The 10978-nt window shown below is 46.2% G+C and overlaps 2 non-coding genes across 2 annotated transcripts; both read right to left on the bottom strand.

Moving 5' to 3' along the window:
* Positions 1-3548: 3548 nt before the first annotated feature.
* Positions 3549-3630, bottom strand: Trnas-gcu. Its single transcript has one exon. It is a non-coding gene; the product is annotated as a tRNA-Ser (tRNA).
* A 4190-nt stretch (positions 3631-7820) lies between these two features.
* Trnai-aau lies at positions 7821-7894 on the bottom strand. Its single transcript has one exon. It is a non-coding gene; the product is annotated as a tRNA-Ile (tRNA).
* Between the last annotated feature and the right edge of the window lie 3084 nt (positions 7895-10978).

The raw sequence follows: 10978 nt of genomic DNA, 5'->3' as shown, positions 1-10978 counted from the left end.
GCCCACGCGACGTCGAGGTCGGGGCGCCCGCGCGGCAGGCAGGGCAGTGGCACTTTTGCTCGCCACGACGCCCTTGAGGCGTCTGAGTGACTCTCGGAAGTTGGTTCTTCATAGCTGAGTAGGAGTCCATCGTGAACAAGCCGCAGTGTGGGGGGTGACGAGGCACAGCTGGGGTGCCGTGAGCTCCAAGCCCTGCGCGGCGGGGCACTGACGGGGGGTCCCGCCAGGACACCCGCGGGAGAAGCTGGTGCCTCCCCACTCGACCTCTGCAAGACTGGTCGCCCCTGCCCTCTGGGAAAGAATTAAACGTTAGTTTCCCCACCTTTTCTTGCAGTACCCGCCCTTGTCACTCATGTCAAAAGAAAGGCCGATGGCTCCCTTCTGCTGCGGAGGAGCTGACAAATTCACCACTGATTTCCGGCGAATCAGCGCCGCCGTGTCTTCCCGCGAAGAGAATGCGCGCTGATCTTCAGTGTGTCATAGTTTTGGGTTTTCTTCACATTCAAAAGAAAAACACTTTTTACTTCTGCACAACGTCTGTGTTACATCTTTACTTGGTAAACGCCTCACTGCCACTCCTTTATTTAAGTCTATGCATTGGAAAACTTGGATCAAATCAATGGGACTGCTTGGTAAGCCTGTCTCCTCAGCACCCCTTGTTGCAAAAATCATGAAGACGCTGTTTTTATCCCCACATAGGTGCACTACATCAGTGTGGACTTTATGGGGGAAAACGGAGGCAAAAATTAAATATGAAGTGGCAGAAAACGGGAAGCATTGACCTTTTTAAAGTTTATTTGTCTAGATTCCAAGGGGAGACATAAAATGAGAGAAGAAAGGAAGTTGTAGTGAGATTTTTGTGAAACAAGATTTTAAGAAAAAATTAGTTAAAGCACTCTGCAGTGAGTCCTTAACAGTCAGAAAATATGAATTCTTCTAAACAACAAGAACCCAGAATTTATAGGAAACCATATACACATACACACACACAGAACTGAAATGGAAACATGGAAATAAAGCCATGAGGGGAAGGTGCTTTTCCCTTTCCTTGGCAGCTTTGAAGAGCTCTTATTTGGAGGTATCCCGGACCAACAGCCGGTCTTGGAGAGCTTTTTCCCCGGTGGCCCCCTAAAGCACTGTGACTAGATGTAAATGTCCAGCTGTGGGAGAGTGGCTGCACACCTGCAGTACCCAGTGGAGGACCGTGGAGCAGAATGAACCAGGAAGAAAAGCTGTCTGTCCACGACATGCAGCAAAATCCAGGGGACTGTGAGGAAGCAAAGTACAACAGAGCACATGTAGATCTCACCTTGTTGTGTACAAGAAAGGAGTGAAGCAGAAGATACACTACCCAGGACTCATCAGAAAGAAACAAAGCCAGTCACCTAGAAGGGCCCTTTATGGGGAGATCAGGGAGCAAGAGGTGGCTCTGATTATGTCTATCTTGGTATGGGAAGGACAGAAACAAACCAACGAAACAACAACAACAACAACAACAACAAAACAAAAAACCCCTTAAACTAGAGGCAAAGCAAAATAATTGGGCTTCACTGGATTTCAAGGGAATAATAAATATCATACTAGAGGACAAAAAGAGCCAAATCAATCTGTGTTCTTTTTTTTAACACAGAGTCTGGACCAGGGTGAAAATTACAAAGAAATCTTGAACTTTTTCAATTGTTGTTTTTTCCCTGTTGTCATGCAGGTGAAACGATTTTGAAAGTACTTTAGGTGTTTCAGGTGTACCGTATGACAGTGAGCATGTAGATATCACTTGGTGTGTTCTCATTGTGGAGAAGGACACACCAAGGGGAGGGAGAAAGGACTTCTTGGCTGACATTGTGACTCGTGATTATCAAAATACGCATGTGTGTATACACTTGTCTGTACACACATGTATGTGTGTGGTATGTGTGTCTGTACATACATGGATTTCCTAGAATTTTTTTGCTAAAGGGTCCTAAAAGCAAGACATCTCAGAAGCAATAAACTAGCTGGGCGCTGGATATGGTTGCTCACTCAAAGTTTCCCTCTGGGGAATAAAGGGGGGCTTGTTAGGCCACAAATTCAGAGCACCTAGAGATCACAGGAGCACAATGTGCCCGGGACATAATCACAGACTGAGGGGCTCTGGCCAACCAACTCTGGAATCAATTTGAGTAATTAAAGGCAACAATGAATTGCAGATTGCTGAAAAATAGGATTTCAAAAGCTCCCACTAATAATAAACACACACATAGATGGAGGTTAGTAGAGGGCTCTTGCTTATAAGCAAATGCTGAAGAAGTCCAGACTGCTAAATGTGAAGGGAATGCTGGGGTTGAAGAACCATGGGTTTGAAACCATCGTAGTAAATATGGTTCAGGTAGGACTTATAGATGCCAAGTCTGAAGGGAAATTTTCAAGGGAGCAAACCGTTTGCATTGTCTTAGTGTGTCTCCCTTATATTGCCTTAGTCACAATGGAAAAAATATCAGCCTGACTGCACAACCAGAATCAACCCAGTAATGAAGGGTGATGGACACAGAAGTCTCCAGTCTCCAGACAGTGTTCCAGGGACGCCTGCTGCTTACATGGTGTACTGCGTAGATGAATCCAACAGGAGAAAATCCCAAACCCCAAATGAGTAGTGCACAAGGGATTAGCAGTCCAACGCCTTAACCACTCGGCCACCTCCTGTCATCTGTAGATTCTTCTTTCAGGCCTGCATTTTGATCCCAGTGCTCTGCATATCGTTGCCTGAAAGACTCTTCATAAAAGTTCTTTTCTCCCTCCTCAGGGCTTCTCATATTTCAATTTTGATTTTATTCTATTTTTTAAATGTGTCCTTCAAAAATGTCAGGGTCATAAAATACTCATTGGTATTTATGTGGACAGGTTAAAGGGCACTAAAAGGCTGTGGAGGTTACCTGATCCTAACTCAATCCTGCACTAAAGTGGGGGTGCTGTAAAGCGCATTAGGGGTCAATTGATAGAAGTGGAATACAGGCAAAATATTTTTTAAACTACCACACACACCATATTAACAGTGGTTGCATAAGAGTGTCTTTGCTTTCAGAAAAATTCCCTCTTAAACATTTGAAGAGCAAAGGGCCACAATACTTAGAACTTACACTTAAATGTTCTGGAAAATGGGGTTGGGGGAGTAGATCAGTGGTAGAACACTTGCAGAGCTGCCTGCAGACTGAGTTCCATCCCCAGCATCAAAATCAAACCAATTCAAGCCAAAAAGGCACATGGTGGTCCCACATTGCTTGTTTTTACATATTTTCCATGTTTGAAAGTACTTTAAAACAAAAAGTTAAAAAAGACGTAACAGCATGGTATAATGAACACTCACTCCAGTGGTCATCCAGCAGCTTAAACATTGAGTGATACCTGATCCCTCTAGTTCCCTCTATTGGTCTCCAAGGCCAACTAACATTTTGAATCACATTTGGACTGGAGATCTCAAAGCACTTCGCTGGGACAGTAAGAAGGTGCAAATCTTGATCTGCTCCTGCCCAACTTGGAGGCATACTGGAACAGAAGAAAACTGCAGCCAGACCCGACGAGGGTGGGACTCGAACCCACGCGTGCAGAGCACAATGGATTAGCAGTCCATCGCCTTAACCACTCGGCCACCTCGTCTTGCTCTCCCGTCCTTTCTGTGGACTCTCTTTTCAGGCCTGCACTTTGATCCCAGTGCTCTGCATATCGTCGCCTTAAAGACTCCTCCTAACAGGTTCTTTCCTCCCTCCTCCCCAGGCCTTCTCACATTTCAATGATGCCACCCTAATGCCCAACTGTCATTGTTTCTCAGTGCCCACAGTTGCTCTCCAGCGACAGCGAGCATCTTTTTGTTGTCCGCAAGATCCACGTTTTCCTTCTACCTCTGCCTGCAATGTGCTGAAATCTCCCCTCCGCATTCCGTCGGTTGAGTTCCTCAGACCTTATCAGACCTGGCAGCCTTCTTACTGAGCTGTATACAGTTGAAAAATTTTGCAAGAATCCTTTCCCTCTTGGAAACTATTTCCATTCTATATCTGCCACAGAATTTTATCCCAATATCATGTATTTTTACATGTCAAAGACCTTATCTGCCACACTGCTTCTATGAATAGAAATCTGATTTTTACTTATTGCCAGTGACCAAAAATCTCAGTTTTAAGCATTTTTCTAATGCCTTGAATTACTTTTACGTGTAATGTTAGCACACAGTAAAGGACACAAAGAAAACATTTTAATAAATAATTTATTATATATGAAAAGTAGAATTGCGTAGGAAATGCATCTTTTAATGAAAGATGAAAATATTTCCCCCAACAATTCGTGTGTCTGGATGAAAATTTATTGCTGGAGTGAGATTTCAGTGGGAATTAACAGCAAAATATCCGATTTATGGTTCGGAGCTTGCAGAATATATTCTTATTAGTAAGGTAGAGCCTCCAATGTTTTTAAGAGCATGCTTTTTACACATTTAACTACAAAGTCATTTTAATGAAGAATATATAATTTTAATTAATAAATAATAGCCATAAACAAAAGTGATAGCAGATTTGCGACTACATACAGTTTATAAAATAAGGATGTCCGTATTATTTGACAGAATAAGCGTAAAAAAAATTACGACACTGATTTTCTAATTATCTATGTATGTACGCATCCTTTTTCGAAAGTGAGGCGGCTGTGTCAAAGGCCCGTGGGGGCATTTCCCGCTGTCCTTCTGTGTCACAGGAGGCGGTGGCATAAGTAGAGCGAACGGGTGCGGGGCAGCTGGAAGCTGAGGGGCCGCGGACCCCGGAGCCGGTGCGGACGGACGGCTGCTACACCTCCTGCGCCCGCCGAGCTGCAGGGCGCCGGGCGCGCTTCCCTCCGGCCGCCTGGCCTCGGAGTCTCTCCTGTGGGCCTTCACCGCCTTTCTCGCCTCTCATCCCCGCTTCTCTGCAGAGCTCGCCCGCAGCATCCCTTTAGGGGAGACTGAGCTTTCCCACTTGGTCTAAAAGGGTCCGAGCTCGGGCTCTCTCCAGGAGCCGGCCTGGGCCTGACCATATCCACAGGACAGTTTGGCTCCAGGGAACCCAGAACACCAAGAGCTAAGGAACCCAGGTGTCGCGTGGTCTCGCTCTCGCTGCTTCACGTCTAGGTTCAGAGAGTGACCCGGACCTTAGTCCTGTTGGGAGCATCCCGGATGCTGACGTTTTCTAAACAGAGGGCCTAATGAACACTGAGTGGACATCAAGCAGCCTCAGCTCCCTGATGTCCTAAGAGCCTGCTTTTTACACATTTAACTTCAAAGTCAGAATGAAACTGTAACGGGGTCCACTTCTGATTTGAACACGACCCCTGCGCTCTGCCACCGTGGCTTATTTAAAATCGACATCCTCCCGTCCCCTTCTCTCTCTCCCTCTTCCCCTCTCTATCCTTGGGGAAGCCGATCATGCGTCTTCCCATCCCAGGCCAGTCCCTTTTCCTTGAGCACACATCACAGGAACGAAGCAATTCAGACTTGGGTGGCCTCAGAGGACCTAAGAAGGGGCTCTCTGGGAAAGTCACAAGTGAACTGTGACTCCTGACAGGACACAGCTGGAATGCAGCCTTTGGAACCACCTCTGTTACCCTTGACCACCAGAATCACAGCGTCTAGGAGAGGAGTCCCCTGCATTTCTCTTTTGCTAGTAAAGCAATAAAACTTCTTTGGATTGGCATCCGGGACAATGACTGAGCTATCAGTACAAAATGTTTTTGTACCACAGTCCCAGACTTCACTAAAATTCATGAGAGGAACCCGCCAGTGGCCTTTGAGCTTGTGGCCCTGTCTCCCGAGTGAGCCAGGAGTTGCAGTGACCCAGCACACAAGCCAAGGTACTCACCAGAGCCAGTGCCAGCCCAGATTAGGGTCTGAAACCAGACATGCAGCTGGGAACCAGGCTTTGTAGAAGGTGGAGGGCTACGCTGCCTCAGGTTCTTGGGGTCAACCTTGAGGAATACAAATATTAGTAACTGCCAAATTTTCCTGATTAAATAGTAAAATAATCATACAACAGAAAACTCTAATACGCATTTTAAAATAAAACTAACTTATAGTTTTTAGAAACTTATTCAGGAGCTCACAATAAATAAGTCTAGTTGACAACTGCCCCTCAGACTGAGGGTTTGGTGCTCCCCAACACCCTGGGGGGGGGGGGCTTTACATTTATGCCCCAGTGGCCACTCTAGTTATGCAGACAACAATGGCTGCAGTGCCTTCTCTGAATGCCTCTCACTCTCTGCCTTCCCTTTCTTCTTACCCTGCATGTAGGCTGTGGTCTGGGTTTGAGGACTGCTCCCCTGCTTAGGACTCAGGGACCATCGCTCTTGAAACCAACTCAAGCTGAGGGTCTCTCTGAGGCTGAGAGCAAAGGCTGCACCCCCAGACCTGAACAAGGCCAAGAAGTATGGAGGCTATACGTGTAGTTCCTGCCTTTTGTCTCTTTGCTCCTCTTCTGTAAAAGCTGTACCTCAGCCTTCAGCCTGTGGACTCAAATCCTCACTCACTGATCTCTATTTATTTTAAATTTTATTTATTATTTTAAAATGCCAAATAGCTTAATGGCTTATTAGAGGATATAATTTCTGTAGAAATATGAATTCCCCCCAAACACACTCGAATACTGCAAAGAGAATTTGGATGAAATCCTTTAACCCTTGCTCTAGGCCTACGGAGAATAACAATTACCTACATGTCTATGACCGGTTTTTACATCAGCAAAGCCCCATGGCCGTAATGCGTGTTTTTAAAATAGGTGTCCTGTGCACATTTCGAACATCCGTACACAGCCGCCTGCCTTGTCTCGGTTACTTGATTCTAGGCTGTGTCGTGCTGTTGTTAGATCCTCAATTGCTGGCTCTTCAGATGGTTTCTATTTTCTCTCTCATAAGGAAGTTTCACAGAGATACACTCCAGCCCCAAACCCTGAGGTCTGCCCTCCCAAGCCAGCCCTTAAGTTCTCGTTCAGGTGCCCCCGCCTGAACTGGCCGGCCCTCTCCGACCCGAGCGCCTGCAGCTGGACCACTTGCCAGGACCGCTGCACCCTCACCCCTGTTGGTTTGGAGGGAGACCCTTTGTACCCGTGGCCTGGGGAGCCCGGGAGCCTGGCGGGGGGTCTCTGGCGCTGGTGCCTAGGACGTAGGGTGGCTGGAACCCCGAGAGGCCTGCCGCAGCCCTACTCTGAGTCTCTTTTAGATGCGGGTGGGCGAGAGGCTCGGCTCGTGGGTGGGAGCCGCGGAATGCAGCCCCCACGCCCTCCACAAGTCCAGTCGTCTCAGGAGGTCTGAGCCCGGTCGGGCTCGCAGGTCCGCCACCGTCCGTCGTGGCCGTCGGTGAGATCCGGAAGGGGAACGTTCAGGCTTGCAGCTCCGCGACGGTGGGCAGTCCTGGCCGTCGGTGAGATCCCAAAGGCGTTCAGGCTTGCAGCTCCGCGACCGACGGGCAGTCCTGGCCGTCGAGGAGATCCGAAGGGGGTTCAGGGGCGGCCGAGGGGCCAGCCTGTTGGCACGTGCAGTCTTCACCTTGTGTTTTGACCGTCTGAGAAAGGAGGTTGGTTTCCGGATCCTTCGGGAGGACAACAAAATCGCATTTTAAAAGCGCCAGCAAGCTTTCCCGTTCTTGGGTTTAATTTCCAGGGAGGTCTCCCATCCTGGGGCTGCAAGCCCTGTACACACTGGCTTCTGGGGCGGACTGTAGGAGCCTTGGGGAAATAGGGGCTGGAGATCCTGGGCTCGGGGAAGTGCGTGGTGGACTTGGAACTTCTGAGAGATGTAAACTCTTCGTTGTTTCCTTCAGTGGGAAAATGAGGAGCTGGCCCGTACGGGGATCGAACCCGCGACCTTGGCGTTATTAGCACCACGCTCTAACCAACTGAGCTAACCGGCCGCCGCGAGGGGGGGTAAAAAAAAGCCTTTTCCTGATCCGCTGAGGTGTTCTCTTCAGTAACATTGTCGGACTGGAAAGAATGTCTTTGCATATTTCGACTTTTGATAAAAAGATGACAGAGTTTTCTCTAACAGCAAAATAACCAAAAAAAAAAGCATTGCTTTGTAAAGCCATACTCCTAGACTTAAATTTTTCAAGCTTCTTTCAATGGCTCAAGAATACATGGAAATACCTGAGCTTTTGAGGGATACCTCACATCCAAACCATAGCAACAATCTAGATTGTTCCAAGAGGCATATGTGTATGTTGAAAGAAATTAATCTAAGATTGCCAGGATAGAATTTAATTGTGAATAAAATGGTAGAGCTTTGGCATGGTCATGATGGGTCATCATATTTTAGAGATAAAGCCTGCATTTTGGATAAGAGTGAAAATCTTTTTATTTTATTTTATGGTTTGCTAAAGTAATCATTAGCCTTAGATCCACCTGGACCCATTCCCCCTGTAAATCCCTTAGTTAAGGGCAGTTTTCCAACTTTACAATTACTGTCAAGATTACTGGCCCTCAGCATATCATTCCTCTGACATCAGCTCAGAGTCCTTCAAAGTCTGTGATGATTTTCCCTGATGGTTTTACTAGTAGTTGAATTTTTCCCTTCTCCCCATGAGCTTTCTTAGCTCATGCTTCAATTGTACCTGAACTCTTCTTCTCTTGGATCAGTGTTTCCAGCCATGACTCCAAGACATCAGACATCCCAAACAAATGCAGAGACACCAACACACTTCCAATTCTGGCCCAAGTGTGTTTGCGAACACACACACATACACATCCATCTCTTCCCATGAAACATAGTGATTCTCTCAGCATTTTGTTTCCTAACCTGCCAACTACAACTTTAAGTTCATCTTCCTGAAGAAAGTTTGACCCAGTTATTCAGCCCTCATCCGTATAACTTCTCACCACTCATACATCCATAGCTTCCCCAGTCATTGTCGCTCTGCCCTATGGTCAACCACCCTTCTTGAATCTAGCATTCCAGGTGAAATTTAGCCTTGGCAGCCCACAGGCAACTGCAGTCCCTCCAGGTGTCTCCAGGTGTCTTTTTTTCAGTCACAATTAACTACTTGCAATTCCCTGACTATTCCAGATTCTGGGTATTACTATCTTTCCTAGAAGTGTTCCTCCTCTATAGCTCCATTTCTAACTCCTCATCTAATGGTTTCTTCTAACGACTCATAATATAACTCAAATGTCTCTTCTATGTATCACATAGCAGATTTTATAGAAATATTTTATATCTCACAATGCTTTGTAATTATTTTTAATGTCTAGTTACTAACAAACCTCTGCCCTCCGTGGGGCGGGAGAGGTCCTATCGTGACATAATGCCAGCTATAAATAGGCACTTAATATATGTTTGTGGGATAAATGATTGAGCTTAATACAATTTGGGGCAAATCAAAGTTTCCAAATCAAGTTATCTACCTTTGTTATGTGAATGAAATATTACTACATGAGAAAGAAAGAAACTTGGGCACTAAAATTTAATGAAGCCAACCACAGTAGGAAAACTTAGTTTACATTTTTGTCCAGAAAATTGTCCTTGATTCAGTTCTTCCCAGTGTGCCACTAGTGGAACAATTGTGGTGTTTATAAATTTAGTAAATAGATTATGTATTGAGCACCAAGGGTATTCTAGGCATTGTGAATATAAGAAATAAAATAGTAAGTGATACATAGTGACTGGCCACGCAGGGGTCAGAGAAAAAGGGTAAACATGTACACAATTGTCTAAAATTAGAATGAAAATGATGAAACAGGATTGGAAAACACAGTCATTGTCACACACTTTGTTTCTGAAAAGAAAACAAATCTGCTGTCCTGCAAAGGCTAAATAATAGAAAAGAAAATATCTTTTTATATTTGTTCTCCCTGTTTATCCCACTCTGAAAGAGGATACGGACCAACTAAAACATTGTACGTGAATCTGCTGCTGGATGGATTTTATTTTTTGAGACAGGCAAGGTGATATTTTGTTAGAGTCTGTAAACAAGTCAAAATAACACCTGGCATTTTGCCAGGGGAATGTTAGAGTTCATAAACAAGTCTGGATGGTGCCTGGCAAAATGCCAGAGGGAGTGGTTTGAGAAGTAACAAAAGTGAGCCATTAAGTGTGGAGATTCCTGATTGGTTGACTGCTGTATCTAGTTTATGTTAATTAGATAAGCTGTGTGGAATGTATAAATACTGCTCCTGTCCTGCAATAAACGGCTTCCACTCCTGCTGTATCAACGTACACAAGTTATTCGTCACCCCCCCTGATTATTCTGCTGCAGCCGGACTGCGGCAGATGGTGGCCCGTTACGGGGAGCCCCGGGACACTCGGGTAAGTGACGAAAAAAAGCTGCCCGTCCATAGATAGGACGGGAGCAATCTGCTCGTCCCTAGGCAGATAGGGCGAGAGGAAAAATGGCCATTTTAAGAAGATGGAGAAGATTGATACAGTATGTTTGTGTCTTGTTTTGTCTCAGTGTATTGTATTGTCTTTGTGATGAAAATATGGAAGGGGTGAGAAGTAAATTACTAAGGGAAGGAGGCACCCCAGTGGAACCAAGAATAGTTAGGGCATATGTTGATGGAAGCCCAGGAACTCTAGTCAGAAAGAAAAAGGAAGTTCAGAAGAAGAAGGATTATCAGGAAAAAAGTTGCAGCAAAAGGCTATTACTAAATACTTTTCGTTACCGGAGGGTGCGTGAAGCGGAGAGGCGGCTGCCGAGTGTGCAAGCCGGTCACAGCGCAGCAAGGATTTTCCAAGAGGCGGCGGCGACTGGCCCTTCCCCGCCTCCTGGCCGGGGAGCTGGCTCTTCCACTGCCGCGAGCCCAAATCTAGACCTGACCTGGAGGCACAGTCTCGCAGGCTCTTGCTCCCTGTGCCCAGTAGCAGTTTGAGTCCGGGACACTCCCCAGGGCCATCTGGGGCTGCCCAGGCACTACAGCCAGCAGAAGACGCTACTGGTGTCCCTGATGTTTGGTCATTTTCAATGCCAATAACTAAGCTACAATGGTTCTCCCACACCTGGAAG

Source organism: Marmota marmota, unplaced genomic scaffold (assembly GCF_001458135.2).
Source record: "Marmota marmota marmota unplaced genomic scaffold, marMar, whole genome shotgun sequence".
Classification (NCBI taxonomy): domain Eukaryota; kingdom Metazoa; phylum Chordata; class Mammalia; order Rodentia; family Sciuridae; genus Marmota; species Marmota marmota.
Note: the sequence above shows the minus strand (reverse complement) of the source record. Positions and strands in the feature narration are given on the sequence as shown.